At 41.1% G+C, this 22548-nt stretch overlaps 1 long non-coding RNA gene across 1 annotated transcript; it reads right to left on the bottom strand.

Moving 5' to 3' along the window:
- Positions 1 to 1796: 1796 nt before the first annotated feature.
- Positions 1797 to 22032, bottom strand: LOC122452477. Its single transcript, XR_006272711.1, has 3 exons — positions 21977 to 22032; positions 20298 to 20336; positions 1797 to 2005 (listed from the first exon to the last, which is right to left on the bottom strand). It is a non-coding gene; the product is annotated as an uncharacterized LOC122452477 (long non-coding RNA).
- Between the last annotated feature and the right edge of the window lie 516 nt (positions 22033 to 22548).

The following is a 22548-nucleotide window of genomic DNA, read 5'->3' as shown; positions in this document are numbered from 1 at the left end:
CCTTAGATTCAACAGACACAGAGAACAAACTAGTACTACCAGTGGGAAAGAGATGGGGGCAGGGCAACATAGGGGCAGGAGAGTAAGAGCTACAGACTAGCAGGCATCAGATAAGCTACAAGGATACACTGTACAACATGGCAAACATAGAAAATATTTTATGATAACTATAAATGGAGCATAACCTTTAAAAACCGTGAACTGGGAATTCCCTAGTGTCCAGGGGTTAGGAACTTGGAGCTTTCACTGCTGGGGGCCCAAGTTCAATTCCTGGTTGGGGAACTAAAATCCCGCAAGTCACGTGGCACAGTCAAAAAAAAACACATCAGAATTTTTTATACATTGTGACTCATATATTTGTACATTTATAATCTATATAATATTTAATATTATACACCAACTATACCTGACTTTGAAAAGACCATAATAAAATTTGAAGGCTTGTAATAAGTTGTCTTATTCAAAAATAACACATATAAAAATCAAAAGGAAAAAACCTCAGAAAAATGGGAACACTTTTTATCTACATGAAAGTCAAAAAAAAAAAGAAATCTTAAAAATATTTTAAACAAGATTGTGCAACCACATTTGTGTTAGTTATGCCTATGTGTGGTCAACTCCTTCCAGGTAAATATATGTAAGTTTAGACAGAAAAAAACATAACCCAAATATGTTCAATTGTTATATTACATTTGGGGGGTAAATTTAACTCCTTATTTTGAAAACAATAAAAGTTTTTTCTTTTAAACAAATAAATAAAATAAAACAGTTTTTTATTAACAGAAAATCAGTTTCTCTTTATCCTATAAAAATAAATATTAAACAGATAGTTTTTCTAATTCAAGATACGTGCACTCCAACGTTCACTGCAGTACTATTTACAATAACCAAGACATAGAAGCAATGTAAATGTCCATCGACAGAATAGATAAATATGTGATATATATATATATACATACATACATACATACATACAATGGAATATTACTCAGCCATAAGAAAGAGTGGAACAATGCCATTTGTAGCAACACAGATGGACCTAGAAATTATCATACAAAGTGAAGAAGGTCAGAGAAAGACAAATATCATATGGTATCACTTATGTGTGGAATCTAACAAATGATGCAAATCAACATATCTACAAAACAGACAAAGGCTCACAGACATAGAAAACAAACTTACAGTTACAGGAGGGAAAGGGGGTTGATGGAGCGATAAATAAGGAGTTTGGGATTAGCAGATACAAACCTGCTATATAAAATAAACAAGGTCCTACTATATAGCACAAGGAATTACATTCAGTATTTCATAATAAACTCTAATGGAAAAGAAAATACTGTATATATTTGTATAACTGAATCACTTTGCTATATACCAGAAACGAACACAACATTGTAAATCAACCATACTTCAATAAAAAGAAATAATACAGTTATGTGTTGTTGTTTTTTAATAGCTCCTTGAAAGGGTGTCAGACTCCTTACCAGCCCAGCATGCCGATGAAAATGTCCCTCAGAGTCTGCACTCAGAAAGTTGGAATAAAATTCAAAGCCCTGCTGTCCTACGAGAGCGTTCATGGCCTCCCCCCACCCGCTATGTCTCCCCTCACCCCTCCTCCAGCCTCACCTCTCCTCCAGCCTCACCAACTGTGCTCCAACTACTCTGGACCCCATCCAGCCCTCTGGCTCCCCATGCTGGGTCCCTCCTCTTGCCCTTAGTACAAACAGCTCCCTTTGCCTCAAACACACCCGCCCCCCAACCCCATGCCCAGTCTTCTGAACAGCTCCTACCTGTTTTTCAGATTTCGGGTAAGGTTTCTTCCCTTCTTAAGAAGTCTCCACTGGGTGTCCCAACAAGGTGATCCTATTGTACTGTAGCTCCTCTCTCATCCCAATGCTGATCACATTCGTGTATACTGTCAGTGGATAAGACAATCTGATATGTGTGTAAGCTTCATCAGCTCCATAGGACTTCAGAATTGTAGCTCCAGCCCCAAGCATAACACCTGGCATGTAGGAGATATTTTATAACTACTCAAGGAATCGGAGAAGGCAATGGCACCCCACTCCAGTACTCTTGCCTGGAAAATCCCATGGATGGAGGAGCCTGGTGGGCTGCAGTCCATGGGGTCGCTAAGAGTCAGACACGACTGAGCAACTTCACTTTCACTTTTCCCTTTCATGCACTGGAGAAGGAAATGGCAACCCACTCCAGTGTTCTTGCCTAGAGAATCCAAGGGACGGGGGAGCCTGGTGGGCTGCCGTCTATGGGGTCACACAGAGTTGGACACGACTGAAGTGACTTAGCAGTAGCACTCAAGGAACAAATGAATCAATTCGTAAATTGCTTCTCCTTACCATCAGAGTGTGGAAATAAGACAGGATACTGTCTGGGCTTCCCTGGTGGCTCAGCAGTAAAGACTGTGCAATGCGACATGGATTCGATCTGTGGGTTGGGAAGATCCCCTTAAGGAAATGGCAACCCACTCCAGTATCCTTGCCTGGGGAATCCCATGGACAGAAGGGCCTAGCAGGCTCCACGGGGTCCCAAAGAGTCGGATGCAACTTAGCGACTAAGCAACAACTGTAATCTACCCCCATGCTTTGAGCAGATGAAGATAATAAACTAGAAGAAAAGGCCACAAGAGGGAGGGATGGGAGGACAGCCAGGTGGATGGCATTATCTGTGTGTTAACTCTGTCAGATTCTCCACCCAAATGGATTTTCCTTCCACCCCAGACTGTGGCTGGGATGCTGGTTTCACCAGCAGTCTGTGGGCATAGTGAAAATCGTTATCACGAGTCATCCAAGCAAAGCGGAAACAGCCAGGTAAATCTGTCCCGTACAAATCACACAAGGCATTCCAAGGCCAAGTAAAAATGAATATTGGATTAGCCCTCCATTCATGCGGATAATTGAGAGTTAGGCCAGTTTGGGGTTTGTTTGCTCGTCTACTTTTAAATCCAGCCAGCCTGGGAGGCGAGTGAGGCCAGCAAGACAGCACAGGGCAGGACAGAACCTGCTGTTGCTCTGGACAGAGAGTAGGAACAAGCGGCCTGTTGGCATCACTGGGTCAAGGACCATGAGGTCATTCCATGTACCCAGTTCTTTCCTGTGTCTCCCAGTCCAGAGGAGGGAAAAAAAATGGGGCAGAAGGACTAACAGCCATTCTACCAGGGTGTCAAAGCAAACAGCAAGAAGCCACATAAATTTAAATAACAAAGACACTGTCCTCGGAGAGAAGAGAAGAAAGGGAAAAGAGTAACCCACCCACCCATGTATGCCAAGTCACAAAATTTAATTAGCGAGATAAGCATTGGGGAGGCTGAGATCGGGTGGGTTGATGCGGCTTTCTTTTTTAGTTATGAGCTTGCCAGGGTGAAAGGAGGGAGAGAAATAATTTGAGCAGAGAATTAACATCTTCTAATAATCTTAGACAAAACCCGACTCTGTTTTGCTTTGGTTTGTAAATTAGCTCATGATGAGAGTGTCTCTTCAGCTCCCTGCCATTGTCTTCCCAGGCCCGTTCGCTGAATGCCGCCCTGACCCCAACGCCCTTGCAGCTCAAGTACAACATTCGAGAGCGCGAGGGAACAATTATTATAAAGTGAAGTACTTGCAGTTTTGCTGCAAAATCAATGAACTTTTCAAGTGATTTTTATCATATTTTGCAGCTGTTCTGTTAGCTTTTGAGTGGTTATCACACCGTCAGCCCCGGTGTTTCTAAAGAGCCTTGTTCATCTCGAAGCCTCGCCTTCTCCTTGAAGAGCAGCTGCCGCCGCCCTGTCTAGAAAGGTGGGCGGCTGCAGAGGGGACCCCGGGGGCTACTGCCAGTGAAGGACAGCCTCCCCGCGTGTGCGACTCCCGGGCCTCTCACCTCCTCGCAATTTTTTAGCACTTCCTCGGGCCTGAGTTCTCCCGAGAGCTCAGGGTTATCTAGCTCACCTTGTTGCGAAATTCCGGAAGAGCCCATCTTGCATCTTCTAGCTGCACAAGCGGAGGGCAATAGAGTGTGTAGGTTAGAGATCAGCTAGCTGCTGTCTCCTGGATAGGAACACGGAGATTCTGAGAATCGCCCAGGAGCACCCAACATACTAGAACAATAGGCCTTAAAGAGGAAGTCTGGGGAGACCCTGGGGCGCATGCGCAACTCTTCCACTCCGGCTCACTGGAGCCAGATTCTGCAGAGGGGTGGGGAGAGCAACACCATTCTTCCCTGCAATCTTCCTGCCCAACCGGCAGGGCATGGAGGCGAAACCAAGTCCTTCTGGCGTGAGTTGAGCTTGAGGACACTAAGAAAGTAAAATCCATCAGGAATCTTTGCTTAAAATATAGTTGGTTTTATTTTCTCATGTTCACTGAGAATCCAGGTGACCCACATAAAATACTGAAGCTTCAACGTTCAGGTTTACTTTAAATGGCTCTAAAATGGGCCTATTTCATAATGCCAAATAACACCATATTTAGCTGTGACACTGAATTAGTGAGAAATCTGAAAATATGCCCACTGTCTTCTCCTCCCCTCTTTGTTCCAAATTCAGTGGACTATTGATCCACTAGAAGAATCAGAATTGGTGGTTCCATGAGACCCAGGGGTAAGTGCTCTTTTGAATGTGGGTTAAGCAAGTGTTTTCTCCAATAACCTTGCCCTAGAAAACCTAACGGTCTGGAAGATCCCCTGGAGGAGGTCCTGGCAACCCACTCCAGTATTCTTGGCTGGAGAATCCCCATGGACAGAGGAGCCTGGCAGGCTCCATGGGGTCGCAAAGAGTCAGACACGACTGAGTGACTAAACACAGCATAGATAGGAGGACAGTCCACACTGAGAATCAACACAAGGTGGAGCTGGTGCAGGTGAGAGTAACAGCATTCCATTTTAATTACTTTAAAGATTCATCTGAATTAAGTAGATCAGGCAATGTGCAGGCATGGGGTTCTAAATCCATCTGATGGTGTTAATTTGAAGGTAAATCAGCAAGAGATTTTATTATGCTTATCCCCAAATAAGTGCCCACAAACTCGGTCATTGCTACTGTCTTTTAACCTGCTACATTTGAGAAGACTCAGTGACAAACCAAGGAACTGTTACCAAGGATTGACTGGTTGTTGGGGGAGAAAAACTGACCACAATAGCAAACATGTATTCAGTTATTTCTACATATCAGGTGCTATACCAAGCACTTAACAACCACCTCTTAAGATAGACACTGTTATTAGCTCCATTTTACAGAAGAGGAAGCTGAGTCACAGAGAGGTTAAGTAGTTTGCCCAAGGTCACACAGCTGGTAGGTAGCAGAGCAGGGGTTTGGAGGCAGCTGAGGTTTGGAAATCCTATTATGAAACTATAACAGTGCTAGCTGCAAGTATCCAGCCTTTGGCAAAATAAGAGTTTGACAAAAGAAATGTCTTTTCAAGACCTCAAGTCAATCAATATTCTATTTGCTCAAGCAGCATGAACAAGGATATCTACACTCCGCTAAGCAGTGCAAAACAGGGGATCCAAAGACCCAGAAAAAGTAAGCAAAAGAGACACAGAGCATCTGACCCATCAAGGCTTGAGGGTTTAGAGTTAGCTCCCTGGAGGAGATGGAATCAATCTAGGGCTAGAAGTTGGATGATATTTAGAAAAGAAGTCAAAGAACATTGAACAAAAGAGAACATAGCATGAGCTAGGAAGTAGAAGTCAAAATATGCATGTAATTTCAAGGTCAGTCAGTAGAATGATCTGGCTGATGCAGAGTAACAGGAAGTAATTTTTAAAAATGTAAAAATAGTAAAGTGAGGCCAAATACAGCAAATTAAAATTTTCAGCTGAAGTAGAGATGCTGTCTTAAAAATACTGGCAGGCCACTAGAGGAGTTCAAACTGCGTGTAAATGAGTGAAACTTGTGTTTGAAACAGATCGTTCAAACTGTCGGTGGGGAGTGGGGAGAGGGCCTGAGTCTGAAGATCCTGGACCATGGTTATAGCAGAGTAAAGGAAAAGGGTCCATAGACCCTCCTGGCACCAACCACCAGAAACCAAGAAATCAGAAGAGATCTTTGGTTTCAGAGGGGATGGAGGGTTTTAGAGTTAGCAAAATATATGTAAGGTACCTGAGACCACACAACCCGGATTGGGACTTGAACACATAGTCTTTTAATTGAGATCACACCTCTGGCCTCAGGACTTAATGAAGCTCAGCTTCTTGATGTCTCATCACAGAATGAAATCAGTGAGGGACAAAGTGATAGGTAGGAAGTGGATTTATTTAGAGAGAAACACACTTTACAGACAGAATGTGGGCCATGTCAGAAGGTGAGAGGCTCCAAAATACAGAGTGATTAGTTTTCTCAGGCTGGGTAATTTTATTGGCTAATGAGTTGGACGATTATTTCAACTATTACAGGGAAGGTGGGGGAGAGTTAGAGGAATTGGGCCACTGCCCACTTTTTACCTTTTATGGTTGGCCTCAGAACTGTCTTGGCAATGGTGGGTGTGTCCTATAGCATGCTAATGTACCACAATGAGCGTATAAGGAGGCTTAAGGTGCCCTGTAAGTCGAATCTTCCACCATCTTGGACCTGGTTGATTTTAAGCAGTTTTTGCTGTGTCCTATGTCTGTCATTCTTTTAAAGGTTGTGTCCTGCCCCCTTCCCTCCTGTTTCATAACCAGATAATTTATGGTCGAATCTGGGACACTTTGAGAGTGAACAGGAGGGCACTGTTAATAATCACCCACAGAATTCTCTAATGGCACAGTGGATAAGAATCTGACTGCCAGTGCAGGGGACACGGGTTCAATCCCTGGTCCAGGAAAATTCCACATGCCATGGGGCAAATAAGCCCATGCACCGCAACTACTGAAGCATGCATGCATAGAGCTTGTACTCCACAACAAGAAAGGCTGAGAAGCCTGTGCACTGCAACTAGAGATTAGACCCCGTTCGCTGCAACTAGAGCAATGACGACCCAATGCAGCCAAAAATAACAACAGTGGCCCACAAAAAAACACATAACTAGGACCAAGGAGGAAAAGCAGGATACATGGTCACCCTACACTAGGTGGTGGCAGGCATGTTTAGGAGCTGACAGGCAACGCCAGCCCAGAGCCCTGGATAGAAGACAGGACTATGGGATGTGGTCTCTGCTAGCTACAGAGAAGCAGAAGTTGAGGCTTAAAAAGAGGACCACTCTCTGCAACATCTGTTTCGGTAGAAAACAGGGATGCAAGGGCTAAGATGTTGTGGCTGACACATGAGGGATTAAAGGGTCAGAGAAAGCCCAAGAAGGAGTTCTAGAACATTTGGTCAGAAATGTAGGAAGAGAGCTAGTGCAATGCCATTTTCATTTTAGGACCTTCCCTTTACTGTGCACATTCCCACACACACATACACACAGACTCCCCAACCTGCAAGCTATAGGAAGAGCCATCCTTACACTCTAACTACTGGCCCCCCAGAAACCATGTGTAGTATTTACTTATTTCCTCAGCTGCTGCCCTATTTCTCCCACCTTCAACTCTTCATATGCTGTTGGTAGTGTTAGTTGCTCAGTTCAGTTCAGTTCAGTTGCTCAGTCATGTCCGACTCTTTGCAACCCCAGGGACTGCAGCACGCCAGGCCTCCCTGTCCATCACCAACTCCCGGAGTTCACCCAAACCCATATCCATTGAGTTGGTGATGCCATCCAACCATCTCATCCTCTGTTGTCCCCTTCTCCTCCTGCCCTCAGTCTTTCCCAGCATTAGGGTATTTTCAAATGAGTAAGCTCTTCACATCAGGCGGCCAAAGTATTGGAGTTTCAGCTTCAGCATCAGTCCTTCCAATGAACACCCAGGACTGATCTCCTTTAGGATGGACTGGTTGGATCTCCTTGCAGTCCAAGGGACTCTCAAGAGTCTTCTCGAACACCATAGTTCAAAAGCATCAATCCTTCTGCACTCAGCTTTCTTTATAGTCCAACTCTCATATCCATACATGACCACTGGAAAAACCATAGCCTTGACTAGACTCAGTCATGTCCAACTCTTTGCAACCCTATGGACTGTAGCCCGCCAGGTTCTTCTGTCCATGGAATTCTACAGGCAAGAATATTGGAGTGGGTTGCCATTCCCTTCTCCAGGGAATTTTCTCAAGCCAGGGATCATACCCAGGTCTCCTGCACTGCAGGCAGATTCATTACCATCTGAGCTACAGGGAAGCCCCATATTCTATTATCTATACTCAAAATGTCCTTCCCTTTCTCCTCTTCCTACCTCACCCTCCGGCACCAGGCTGACTCCTACTATTCTTTCAATGTTCAGCGAAGTCTTCATCTCCTTTAGGAAGCCTTTTCTGAATTTTCCACTGGGGCTGTGGGTCCCACTGAGTTCAATGGCAGGCAGTTTGCTCCCATCGCCACCCCTCCCACACCATGTTGCAATCACCTGCTTACTGGACGGTTTCCATTCCCAGACCACACGTTCTTGGAGTAAAGGAAAGATGTGTTCTATTTCCATTACCCATCGACCCTAGCACATGAAGTGATGGCGCTCAATAATCGAGGAATAAATCAATGAATCACTGGATTCACAAAGGGTCACAGACAAAAGCTTTGTGATTCTTCTCTCATCAAGTAATAAGGGTCATTAAAGACTTAAATCCGTCTGTCTTGTGCTCTCTTGTTTGATGGCTGCAAAGAAAATAGAAACAGTCCTGGGTTCCTGCCATAAAATAGACTGGACAAGGAGAGAGAGGTAGATGCCCAGTCTTCTAATGGAAAGGAGTGCTAATGGCTGCACAGATTAAGATAACTAGTTTCTGTTTTCCCTCTGAATTTGGAGCAATGAAGGGGAGACAGATCTTCATGGAGGAGGAGGGGATGGGTGCCATGCACACAAAAATTAGGTCTTTATATGAAGCCTGAAATAATTTCTGAAGACAGGGGTTGGAGAGCAGTCTCTGATGGAATTCACGGCTGACCACGTAACACTCTTCTGAGAGCCAGATATGGCACCCCAAGCAGAATCTAACACAGCTTCGGCAGCAGAAGACCCTGATCCACACCCAAAAATGTCAAACAGGCCCCTACTCAGTACAGGGCCAGCCTCTGGGGGGTGATGGGGTGGGAAGCAAATATTGTTACAGAGACAGAGAACACCAGCAGGTGCAAGAACCCCAGAATCCAAGAGGAAATCAGGCCATGAGCAGACACCAACTTAGACATCATCCAATCCCTAATTTTTTTATTATTAGATTAAATGGATGTAAAATGCCTAAAATTGGTAGTTGCTATAGATTAATCTATGCTCCTCCCCAAAATGCATATGTTGAAGCCCAATGTGATGCTATTTGGAGATAAAGCCTTTAATGTGGTCATTAAAGTTAAATAAGGTCTTAAGTGTGGTGGCCTAATCCCATAAGACTGAGGTCCGTATAAGAACAGGAAGAGACACTAGGAAGGCATTTGCACAGACTAGAGACCAGGAAGGGCCACATCTAGAAAGTGGCCATCTGCAAGCCAAGGAGAGGGGCCTTGAGAAGATGACAAATTACAAGATATGTGTGATGGCTTATATAAGGAAACTGCTGCCAATATCATCCAATCACCAAGACTTCTCTAGTGGAGGCCACTGAGATTTCTGTAGGGAGCAATAGCCCAAAATCAACCCTGCCAATACCTTGACCTTGGACTTCCAGCCTCTACAACCATGAGAAATAAACTTCTGTCACTTAAGCCACTTAGTCTGTGCTTTGAGGTTCTGACCACCTTAGAAAGTGAATGCAGTAGTATATTGAGATTTTGTGGGAATAGACGATATTTATCTCTAGGCGAGGATGGGGCTGGTGGGATGGGAGCCAGAACCTAAAACATCTTCACTGGAAACTGAGAGAGAGGTAAAAAGCTTCCATTTCCTTGCAGAAATTCTGGCCTGAAGGCTGATTTGAAAGTTTCGAGCCACATAGGAAAGATCCTGTGAGGAGAGCCTCACAGAAAGAGAAGATGACAAATTACAAAGGATATCTGTGATGGTTTATATAAGGAAACTGCTTCCAATATCATCCAATCACCAAGACTTCCCCAGTGGAGGCCACTGGGATTTCTATAGGGAGCCATAGCCCAAAACACAGCAGCAATGAACCCTGGGGGTCAGGGACAAAAAATCAATACACGCACTGCCTTTGAAAACTCAAGATGTGCAATGAAAGCTTTGAGCAAGGACAAGAAAAAATAGAGTTCCTTTGGGTCTAGAGATTTTTTTCTCTTTTTCTTTTTTTTTAACAGATTGCCTGTCTGCTCCAAGAGATGGAGATTGAAAAGTCGTATTCTCTGTGTGGAGGATCAGAGAAAACCTTGAAAATCCCAGGATCCTAGAGGACTCACAAAGAGTCTCAAGAAGAAGCAGGACTGTGTGGGCCTGGTGGTCTGGCCGGTGTGGAGGACGTCAGAGCGAGACAGGGCTCCCTGCTGGCGCTGGGACAGCGCCTTTGAAGTATGCAGAGCTGCCCTTGTTATGAGGAACCACCCAGGCCTGAAGCCCTGCTTCTGGACACAGCAATCTGAAGGGAAAAAATAAAATAAAAAGGAAATGAGGTCTACACTTCTTGGAGAGTTTGGTCTAATTTCAGAAGGTTCAAACTTGTGTGCGTCTAGGAATCATCAGAGGGTGTGTTAAAAACCTAAATTTCCAACATCTACCCCAGAGACAGTGCTTCTCAAACTCTCTCTGGTGAGGGGCCAGGTTTTACTTATTTCCACTTCATCAGAGAGAGAGAGAGATTTTTATAAAATGCAATGTGAAGGAATGAATAGAAAATTTTAACTTTAAATAAGACATCATCCAATCCCTAATTTTTTTATTATTAGATTAAATGGATGTAAAATTACTCTGTTAAATTGCTATAAAATCTTCTGAACACTTGCTCTCACTTTTTGTCCTTATTTTGGCAAGGATTGATCATAAACAGCCTATGAACAGGCAGGCACAGGTCGGTGAATTGTATTGAGTTTGTTCTAGAGTGCAGCCCATTATCAACATGCTGTCCACTCCGTAAACCAGCCCCAGTGATTAGGACACAATTATTCAGGAACTAAACTTGGAAAAATATTCCTCTAATCTTATGCCATGCAGTAGAGTATCCACCAGCCACATGTGAGTACTTGAAATATGACCAATCCAAATGGAGATGTGCCATAAATATAATATATATGCTGGATTTTGAAGATTTAGTATGTAAAAAAGAATGCTAAATATCTAATAATTTTTATATTGATTATATTTTGAAATAATATTTTGGATATTCTTATGTTTCATTTTTAAATATGGTTACTAAAATATTAAATTACGTATGAAGCTTGTACTATACGTACATGGGACAGCCATACTTATCAGGACATTATCCTCTTTTGTCCATTTATTTCTTGGTATCTATTAGGCATTTACTCTGAGCTGTGTATAAGCCAACCATATGCTTATTCTCCAGGAGCCTAAAATTGGTACACTCCCACCTCTGAGTTCCCACAGCACACACCCTGCTCTTAGATGGGATCTGTCAGAGCAGCAAATACCTTGGACTGGAGCAAAGGCTTCATTGAATCAGCAGCAGACCAAAAAGAAGTAGAAAATAAAAAACAACAACTATAGTAACAATATCAGTAGCAAGCAGATACTTAACACAACCAGGTTCTATGCTTAGCACTTTGCATACATTATTTTACTTAATCTTCATCACTCTTCAATGAGAGAGTGAGAGGGTCAGTTTACTGGATCAATTGGCTAGACTGTAGTGCTCAGTTGCTTAATTAAGCATTAACCTTGGTGTCTCTGTGAAGGTATTTTGTAGATGTAGTTCATAGCTACAACCAGTTGACTTTAAGTGAAGATTACACTTGAGAATGTGGGTGGGCCTCACCCAATCAGTTGAAGGCCTTACATGTAAACACTAAGGTTTCCCAAAGAAGAAATTCTGCCTTAAGACTGCAAGATCAGCTCCTGGCTACTGTTTTCAGTCTGCTGATCTGCCCTATAGATTTTGGACTTGCCAGTCCCACAACCCACAACTGTGTCAGCCAGTTCTTTAAAATAGCCACTTTATTCTAAATTCTTTAAAATAAATTGCATCAGCCAATTCTTTAACATAAGTCTTTATTTCCTATTTGGTTCTACTTCTTGGCAGAACCCTGACTGATACAGGGAGACATGGTTTTTACAGTTGCAAGGGGCTTCCAGGTGGTGCTAGAGGTAAAGAACCTACCTGCCAATGCAGGAGACTTAAAAAGCATGAGTTTGCTCCCTGGCTTGGGAAGATCCCCTGGAGGAGGGCATGGCAACCCACTCCAGTTTTCTTGCCTGGAGAATGCCATGCACAGAGGAGCCTGGCACGCTACAGTCCATCGGGTCACAATTTTTGTAGTTGAGATGAGTGAATTTAACAAACATCTCACAGCCAATCGGTGGCAGAGCTAGGCCTCAGAACTAATGGGTCTGATTTGAATCCCATGTTTTTACCTGCTCTGTTCATGCATTCCCAGAGAGAAGGCAGTCACCAAGAGAGGCGTGGGCAAGGCAGGAAACACTGGCACTGCCCACGGAAGCTGCCCAGGGCGGCAGCAGGATGTGGTGCTGGCCAGGGCCCGGCTGACCCTAACTGCACAGGAGTGTCTGCTTTGGGTTAGAGGACATTAGGTGTCATTCAGAAACTCAGCCTGATTGCCCAGAGCCAAGGCTGGCCACAGAAGAGAAACTCTTACAGGTGCTGGTGAGTAACAGCCCAGAAATGCCCAGTCACTGCACTCCTGAGTCAGCGTGCCGAGCCCCTGATCTGGTAGGAGGGTTTGGCCATCTCTCCATGCCCAGGAAGCCAGAAGGCTACAGCGAATACAGAAGAGGATGCATTACAAGTCCCACCACCTCCAATGAGATCCAGGGCAAGGGTGCTGGTGGGCATTAGAGTTCCTGCAGGTCCTCTAATGAGCCCGAGTTACAGAATAAGAGGTTTCTCAACATTCTGATCCTTGACCATCCTCTGGATTTTGCATGTTCTAGAGAAATGCTTGGTCCATCCTTACAAATTTTTATTTCCCCAATTGTCTAGCACAGTGCTCAGCACATAGTAGGAGCTCAACAAATGTATGTCAAAGGGACAGATCTAGGAGCGAATGAAGGAGCAAAGAGGTTTTAGAGAGGACAAGTATTATATACCAAATACGTGAGTACACAAGAAAATTACCCCATGTATTGTCCAGGATGCATATAAAGAAAGAAAATAGGGAGAAAAGGGAAATCTGGGATGCAGGCAAGGGCCTGCCTGGAAATGGCTTGCAGGTTCCCTTGGCAGCATGGAGACCTGTGAGGGGGAGGCAGGAGGCACAGTGGGGGTCTGGAAGCCAGGTGGAAAGTCACTCAGGCCCTTGAAGGCCGGGCTCCAAAGTCTGGACAGATGCTCATTTCCACAGCAGGGGCCTCTCCAGAAGGCTCCAAGAGGCAGCACGGTCTGGGAGATAAAGCTCAGGCTTGGAAGCAGAAGACCTGGACCACGTTTGCGCCCCCACCGCTGACTCACCCTCCACCCGCCAAGGGTGGAGGAGGCGCGGGGGTGGAAGGGGCCAGCTGCCCCTCTGCGCAGGGCTTCTCAGCCTGGAAAATGGAGATAACGCCTCCCATTAGGAAAGGCTTGGGAGGGCTTTGTGTACCGTGAATGCGAAGGGCTACCGGGCACTGGAAGCCAGAAACAGGCTCCTTAGCCGTCAGCCTGCAGCAAAATCTGCCTCCTGTCGCTTTCCAGTACCCCTGCCCAGGAGACAGTGTGGACCCCAGTAACCAGGGTATGGCTTCCTCCACAACCTTGGATTCCTGTGCTGTGGTGTTTTGTTTTCCCAGGAAAGCACAGGCTAGTCTCATTCTCTCTCTGGAGAGCCTGTCCCTGGAGCTTGGCAGCCAGTTTGAGCCTCCTGGGCGCCTGCCTGCATCTTTACCCACCGCCTTGCGTCCTCTAGAAAGTCCCTGAAATTCATCAGCGTCTCCCCCAGTTCTGCTGCTCCGAATCAAACTCTTAGAGCCTGCACGTTCCCCTCTGTATAAATAGGGACACCAGTTTTCTGTACCGCAGAGGATGGTTCTGAGGCTTAACTGGGGTAACGCGTGGGAAGCCCTCAGCACGGGGACTGACCTAGAATAAGATCTAGGTAAATGTTAGTCCCTTCATCACTATTATCTGCAAACACATTCCATCCGTGACAGACCCTACAGGGAGCCTGTCTTATCCATCCTGACGGGGACGACTCAAATCTCACCTCTTCCATCAAGTTTTCCCACTCTCTTCCTCTTGATTGGGCTTGGTTTGCGCCAAACCCACAAACCGATGTGTTATGGAATATGGAGCTCCAAGATGACTTGCCACCATCTGTCAGGTATTACTGTGATTTGTTTGCATGGCTTCCTCCCCCACCCTAAAGACTCTTCCCGTTACTTTCTGTGGAAGATATGAGATGTGCCACCCAGCCCCTCCCTTAACAAAGGACCACCTGCACAGCTGTGGGAGGCACCCAGACATACCATGGGTGTCTCAGTCATTTCTTCATGTCTCATTGTGCCTTACACTCACTACATGCTTGATGGAGATATATGATGAGTAACCAGGGGGCTCCTTTATCCCTCTGCTATCTTCTCCACCTTCTCTGGCTTCCTTATAAACAGGCAGCATCCAGATCTTTTCTTTGTTAGAAAAACTGCTACATAATTAGGACTGAATAAAACCTTCATGTACAATATTGGTTTTGCACCAATTCTATGTATCCCTATAGTGAAAATGAAAGTCGCTCAGTTGTGTCCAACCCTTTGCCACCCCATGGACTATACAGTGCATGGAATTCTCCAGGCCAGAATACTGGAGTGGGGAGCCTTTCCCTCCTCCAGGGGATCTTCCCAGCCCAGGGATCGAACCCAGGTCTCCCGCATTGCAGGCGGATTCTTTACCAGCTGAGCCACAAAGGAAGCCCTCTCTATAGTGGTTTCCCCCACTTTAATAAATAGTATTTGTAAGGTAGTTATCTTTTGCTATTGACATTTTACAGCTCAAAGACAGCACCTCCCAAGAACTCTTTAGTTCTTTAGCCTAGAAAGTTTAGCTTAGAAAGAACTGAGTTGCGAGCAAATAGAATGTTCTTACGCTGTAGGCGAAGAGAGACATCCTCACAGCCGTCCTTGTGCCCACCGCCCCCTTCCCTTTACTTTCTCTTAGGTCTGTTTGTGAATTTTGTTATATCATTTGTTGTGGCCTGTCTTCAAGTCTCCTGCACCTAACACTCTGCCTGACACATAGGCTGTTCAGTGACTGTTGCTGTTAAAATTTTTCTTGGAGTGTTTCTGCCAACTATGATTGGGATTCTTGAGCTGGCAGGAGTTGGGGGAAGGATGATGGGACGTGACAACTTCACAAAGGGACTAAAGATTTTCCCATCTCCCCTGCAGTGCAATATATCTGATTATGCACATAATTAAACACATCCCTATGGAAAGCAATTCTCTCATAAACCACAAACAACGGAAGGTATGTCATTATAACTAAAGCAACATAGCACTGTGAGCAAGATATGGACACTGCTGTAGTAGAGGTTGTCCAGTAGAAGCCCCTTTCAACAATGTGTCACTAATCAATAGCTTGTATCCCTTATTTGGCTTATTCTCTTTCTCTCATTCCGCAAGCAAAGATCTAGATCATTTGATGGTCCCACAGTGTTGGGAAGACAAAAGCTGGAATTCAAGGATATCAAGGTGGTTATTACTTAAGAAACCCAGATCCTATTAAAAAAAAAAAAAATCCTCAGCAAGATAAGCTTACAATTCTGTGCAGTTCTTGCTCTTGAACTATTTGCTGAATCCTAAGCTGCGCTGAATGAAAGGATGGGAAATCAGGTAGAAATAGCTGCTAAGAAGCTACAAATGTTAAGCAAAACAAAAAAAATTATCAGTTGTATTAAGTGCAGAGACTCAAATTAAACAATGGCCCATGAAGGAGAAGTATTCTCAATTACACACCAAACTTTTAGTTGAGACACCGGAAAGAAAAACCAGAAATTAAGCAGCTCACAGAGAGTCCACATATAATCCTAAACTGTCTTTAAACTGTCTCAACATGCAATTTAATCAAAGTAATCTATGCTTAGTCTAATTGCTGGTCAAATGAATAAATCTTCTCCAGAGGTAAATAATATCATCAAGATCTCTAAAATTTTTTCAAATACAATGTCCAGCATTTAATTAAAAATTATAAAGCATATCAGAAGATAGGACCAAATGATTAAACATATAGAGAAAAATAGACAATAGAAAAACTAACAGATGATTCATTTATTTGAATCATCACATATGGAACTTAAAATGATTATGATTAATGGGTTTAAGAAAATGTATGATAAGATGGAAATTTCACCAGTGAATTATGTTTAAAAGAATCAAATATAACGTCTAACAAGAAAAAAAAAATGCAATTTCAGATATCATGGAGTAAAGAGATTGATTTAATAGCATATTACTACATCAGAAGAGATTATTCAACTGGAAAATAGATTAGCAGAAAATATAGAGATAGACACACTGAGGAAAATAATGAAAAAAAATTATAAACAGTCCACAGGTCAAAGAAGGAATCAAAATGAAAATCAAAAAATATTTGGAAATGAAAGATAAAAAATAAGAAATTATTAAAGCTTGTAAAACACAACAAAAGCCTAGTTAAGAGGGAAACTTATAGTTTAAATCCACATACCAGAAAACAATGAAAGCTGAAAATCAATTATCTAAAGCATCTGGCTCAAGAAGCTAGAAAAATTACAGCAAATTAGACACAAAGAAACTATGAGAAAGAAAATTTAAACAAACAGACAAATTAATTCAAAAACACAATTTAGCAAAACTGACACAAGGACAAATTTTAAAATCTGAAAGTTTATCTCTATTTCATTAATTGAATTCATAACTTAAAACTTACAAAGAAAATTCCAGGCCCAGATAACTTTATAAATTTTTCCAAATATTTAAGAAAGATATAAACTTATACCAACATTTTCAAGCTCATTGTATAAAATCAGCATAATCTTGATAATAAAACCAAATAAGCTTATCCTAAGAAAAAATTCAACCCAAAGGGTATCTATCCCCCAAATATCATACATTATATTTAATGGTGAAATATTTAAAGTTTTTACCCTGAGAATGTCCATTACCACCACTACTGTTTAAGAATGGATTTTTAGAGATCTTAGTTGGTATAATAAGTCAAGAAAGAGAAACATAAAGTATAAAAATTTGAAAATAAGGTGTCAAATTATTATTATTCATAGATACATAAAAACTGGCTACATAGAATTCCAAAACTAAGAGACAGATAAAATATTCAAATAAATAATTGATTTCATCAAAGTCACCAATCAAACATCAGTATGCAAAATGGATTGTATTTCCATATATTAGAAACAAAATATTATAAAATTGAATTTTAAATTTTACTATTTATGAAAGCAACTAAAATATTAAATACCAAAGAATAAATATAATAGAAAGTATCTATGACCTTTATCCAGACAACTGTGAAACATTAACACTGGGAGAGATTACAAAAAATTTAAATAAAGGAATAAACCACATTCATAGATGGGAAAATTCCAGGTTTTAAAGATGTCATTTCTTTCTCAATTGATAGAGAGATTCAATGCAATTCCAAACATATCTCAGCATGCTCTTTTTCTGTAAATTGATAACTATTTCTAAAAATCTAGTGTAAATGCAAAGGTCAAGAATAAATGATACACTGGATATCCATATTGGAAAAACAGTGCTATCTTGACCCTTAATTCATACCATACACAACTATAAACCTAGATTTTTATAAAATTAAAATATTATGTTTCTATAACAGAGTTTTCCAATTAGACTTCCTATAATAATGAAAATGTTTTACATTTGCATCATCCAATATTGTAGCCTTTAATCACATATGACTTTTGAACCCTTAAAATGTGTCTATTAAAATGCTTGAAAACTGAATTTTTAAAATGTTATTCATATCAAATAATTCAAATTTAAACTGCCACAAAGACTGTTGCTTTTAGCATAGATGAACCGGAAAACTATATTTACATTTCTACCTGAATAATTTGAACAAAAGACAAAAAAATTACAAGACAATATACTTTAAGATACTGAACATCAAGCAGCAAAGAAGAGTGACCCTTGAGAAAAGGGAAACAAACAAGGTGAGTCCTATGATTGCCTCAATATACTATCTTGCGAGAGCTTCCATAGTGCAAGGAGAGGAGATTCAGGAAGAGCCCAGAAGACCTCCAGAGTTGAGGAGATGGAGTTGAAAGTCCGAGGAAACCAAGGTTACTGGAGTAGAGAAAAGAGTATCAGGAGAAAAGATAGCTTCATACAGGAAGAATCTGTAGATCTGCTGAAGGTCCCTTCAAATATTGAACAGAGAGTTAGTCAGCACATGTATGAAGAAATGACCCAACACCAGGAAAATAACCACAAGAAAGGATCAAAAAGAACAGTATAAAGCACACACATGCAAAGCTGAAAATATCACCTGTTGCCACCAGCCAAACTGGAAAACTTGATAGTTCACAGAGCATCAAGCAGAGTACTCATAGTACTCAACAGTGAGCAAACATTAACCCAAACTAAACACTGCTCTGATCTGCCTAATAAAACTTAAAAACAAGACCCCATAATACCACTGCTTTCAGATAACTGCTTCCCAGAACAAAGCCCAAAAATATTTATAGGAATATAAAAACATCTAGTACCCAGTGGGGTAAAATTTTTAATGCCTCATATAAAATAAAAACTTACCAGGCATGCAAAGGAGAGGATAAAATGACTAATTAAAATCAGCAGACATGGATATTAAAATAGTTATCATAGCTATTAATATATGTCATATGTACCAAAAGTTAAGTAGAGGCATGAAAAGTATATTTAAAAGACACATAGCAAATTTCAAAAACACACTAGATGAAATCAACAGCAGAACAGCCATTCCAGAAGAAAAGATTAGTGAACTTGAAGGTAATACAATAAAAACCATCTAAAATAAAGCACAGAGAAAATACTTTCTCAAATAAAGACAGCAAAAACAAGCTGTGGGACAATTTCAAGCAGCCTAATTATATGAGTCATTGGGATTGCTGAAGGACAGGGGGAGGAAAAAGAAGAAAACACTTGAAGAAATCATGGTTGAGATGTTTCCAAACTTGCTGAAAACCGTAAAACCACAAATCCAAAATGTCCTATGAACCCTCACAAGAAAAGAAATGTGGAGAAAAATACACCAAGGCACATCATAGTCTAGTTGCTTTAAACCAGTGATAACACTTAATCTTAGAGAATCAGAGGGAGAAAAAGTAACATAGAGGAATAAAAGGACAACAGTAGATTCCTCACTAAAAACAATGAAAAGGAGTAAACAGTGGAGCAGCATCTTTAAAGTACATAAGAGAAAGAAAACTGCTAACCTAGAGCTCTATATCCGTAAAAATAATCTTTAAAAATTAAGGTGAAATGGAGACATTTTTAGGCATACAGAAGCTGACACAATTCATCACCAGGAGATCCATATTATAAGAAATGCAAAGGGAAGTCCTTCAAGCAGGGCCAAATGATAATGGATAGAAATAAAGGATCTATACAAATAATAGAAGAGCAGCAGAAATGGTAGCCAAATGAGTAAATATGTAAAAATGTTTTCTTATTATTTATATTTGGTTAAATGAGAAAATTAAAAGTATGAAACTTCTAGAAAAAAATAAAGCACAAAATCTTCTTGATCTTGGTTATTAGAGATTTCTTACAACAGCAAAAGCAGATGTATAATAGAACAAGCTGATAAATTGTACTTTGTCAAAATTAAATCTTATGCTTTTCAAAAGACACTGATAAGAATAGAAAGACAAGCCATGGACTCAGAGAAAATATTTGCATGTTACATATTTGATAAAGAACTAAGCCCAGGATACTTTTTTAACTCCCAAAACTCAATAAGAAAATAAAGAACTTTAAAATGGGCAAAAGATTTGAACAGACACTTCACTAAAGAAGACAGATAGATGGCAAGTAAGCACATGAAAAGATGCTCAATGTCATTAGTCATTTGGGAAATTCAAATTAAAACTATGAGATACTATACACCAACAAAAATGGCTATAATCAAAACAACAAACTCCCAAGTGTTGGTGAGTATGTGAAGCAACTATAATTCTCATACACAGTTGATCTAAATGTAAAGTGTGACAACTTTGAAAACACCTTTCTGGTTTCTTAAAAAGTTAAACACATACCTACCACGTGATCCGGCCAATCTGTGCCTAGGTATTTACCTAAGAGAAACAAAAGAAATGGACATCACAGAATAGCCTGAATAATGGTCACCACCCCCTACTCCAAAAATGTCCACACTCTGTTCCCTAGAACCTGTGATTATGTTACTTTACACAGCAAAAGGACTTTTCTAAGTAGTGTTACTGACTTTGAGATGAGGAGATTAGTCTGGATTACCTAGGTGAGCCCAATCTAATCACATTAATCCTTAAAAGCAGAGAACCTTTCCTAGTTGTGGTCAGAGGGAGATGTAGCAACAGAAGAAAGGCCAGAGAGAAGCAATATTTGCTGCCTCTGGAGATGGGGGAAAGGGCCACAACCAAGGAATCTAGTAACTGGAAGAGGCCAGGAAATGGATTCTCCTTAGAGTCTTTAGAAAGGAACTGAGCCCTACTGACATTGATTTTAGACCATTGTCAGGCTTCTGGTCTATAGAACTGTTATTTTATGCCACTAGGTTTGTGATCATTTGTCATGGCAGCAATAGAAAAACTAATATGTTTTCATAGCACCTTGATTTATAATAATCCCAAACAGAAAACAACCCACACACTCGTCAATAAATGTATGAATAAATTGTAGTATATCCATACAATGGAATATTACACAGCAGTAAAAAGGAATGAAATATTGATATACTCAACAGTATGATAAATCACTAAAATAATTATGCTGAAAGAAGCAGAACCAAAACAAAAAGAGTACATGCTTTATGAGTCTTTTTATATAAAATCCTAGAAAATGCAAATGGATCTATCATTACAGAAAGCAGGCCAGTGGTTGCCTAAAGACAGGGGGAAAGTTGGGAGGGAGAGATTGCAAAGGGGCACAAAGAAATTTTGAGGGATGATTGCTGATTGTGCCCCTTGATTGTGGTAATGGTTTCAGAGTGCCCATAAGTCAAAACATATCCAACTGTACTCTTTAGAATGTGTAGTTTATTGTTTACTGATTACATGTCAATGAATCTAGTAAAAGAAATCTAAGTAGCTACATGAGGCTGGTGATGACTATATTGGATGATGAAGTTCTAGAATATAAAATAAGAGAATATATGCATGACCTTGGGCATACATAAAGATTTTTTAAATTAAAAGCAACAATTGTCAAGGAAATGATTGATAAATTGAACTTCACTAAAATTAAGAATTAAAGCTCTTCAACGTAGAGCATTCAGAGGGTGAAATGGCAAGTCACTGAGTAGCAAAAGATATTTGTTACATGAATATTAATAAGTTGTGTGTGTGTAGGACTTGTATCCAGAATATATATAAAAAAACAAATCAAAAAAGAAAAATATTCATGTTGATGTACAGCAAAAACCATCACAATATTGTAAAGTAAATATACTCCGATAAAATTAATTAATTTTTTTTTAAATAAAAAGTCATACACATATTTACAAAAAAAAAGAAAAATAGAGAACCCAATTTTTTTAAACAGGCAAAAGACTTGTACTGGCACTTCTCAAAAGAGAATATTCAAATGGTCAAAGACCACATGAAAAGGAGGTCCTTATCAGTCATCAGTTCAGTTCAGTTCAGTCGCTCTGTAGCGTCCGATTCTTTGCGACCCCATGAACTGCAGCATGCCAGGCCTCCCTGTCCATCACCAACTCCTGGAATTTACCCAAACTCACGTCCATTGAGTCGGTGATGCCATCCAGCCCTCTCATCCTCTGTCATCCCCTTCTCCTTCTGCCCTCAATCTTTCCCAGCATCAGGGTCTTTTCAAATGAGTCAATTCTTCACATCGGGTGGCCAAAGTATTGGAGTTTCAGCTTCAGCATCAGTCCTTCCAATGAACACCCAGGACTGATCTCCTTTAGGATGGACTGGTTGGATCTTCTTGCAGTCCAAGGGAATCTCAAGAGTCTTCTACAACGCCACAGTTCAAAAGCATCAATTGTTCTGCGTTCAGCTTTCTTTATAGTCCAACTCTCACATCCATACATGACTACTGGAAAAACCATAGCATCAGTTATCAGGGAAATGAAAATAAAGACTTCAATGAGATATGGTACACATACACCAGAATCATTAAAAATGTCGAGAAATGTTTAAAAACATTAAACTGTTAGTTTATTTATGGAGCAATTGGAATTCTCACACATTACCGGTAGGAGAGTTAATTTTAATTAAATTTCAAACACTTCGAAAATTCTTTACTTAAATCTAATAGTAAATGGACAATTTTACTAAAATCTAATAG

This window comes from Cervus canadensis, chromosome 13, assembly GCF_019320065.1.
Source record: "Cervus canadensis isolate Bull #8, Minnesota chromosome 13, ASM1932006v1, whole genome shotgun sequence".
NCBI classification, from domain to species: Eukaryota; Metazoa; Chordata; class Mammalia; order Artiodactyla; family Cervidae; genus Cervus; species Cervus canadensis.
Note: the sequence above shows the minus strand (reverse complement) of the source record. Positions and strands in the feature narration are given on the sequence as shown.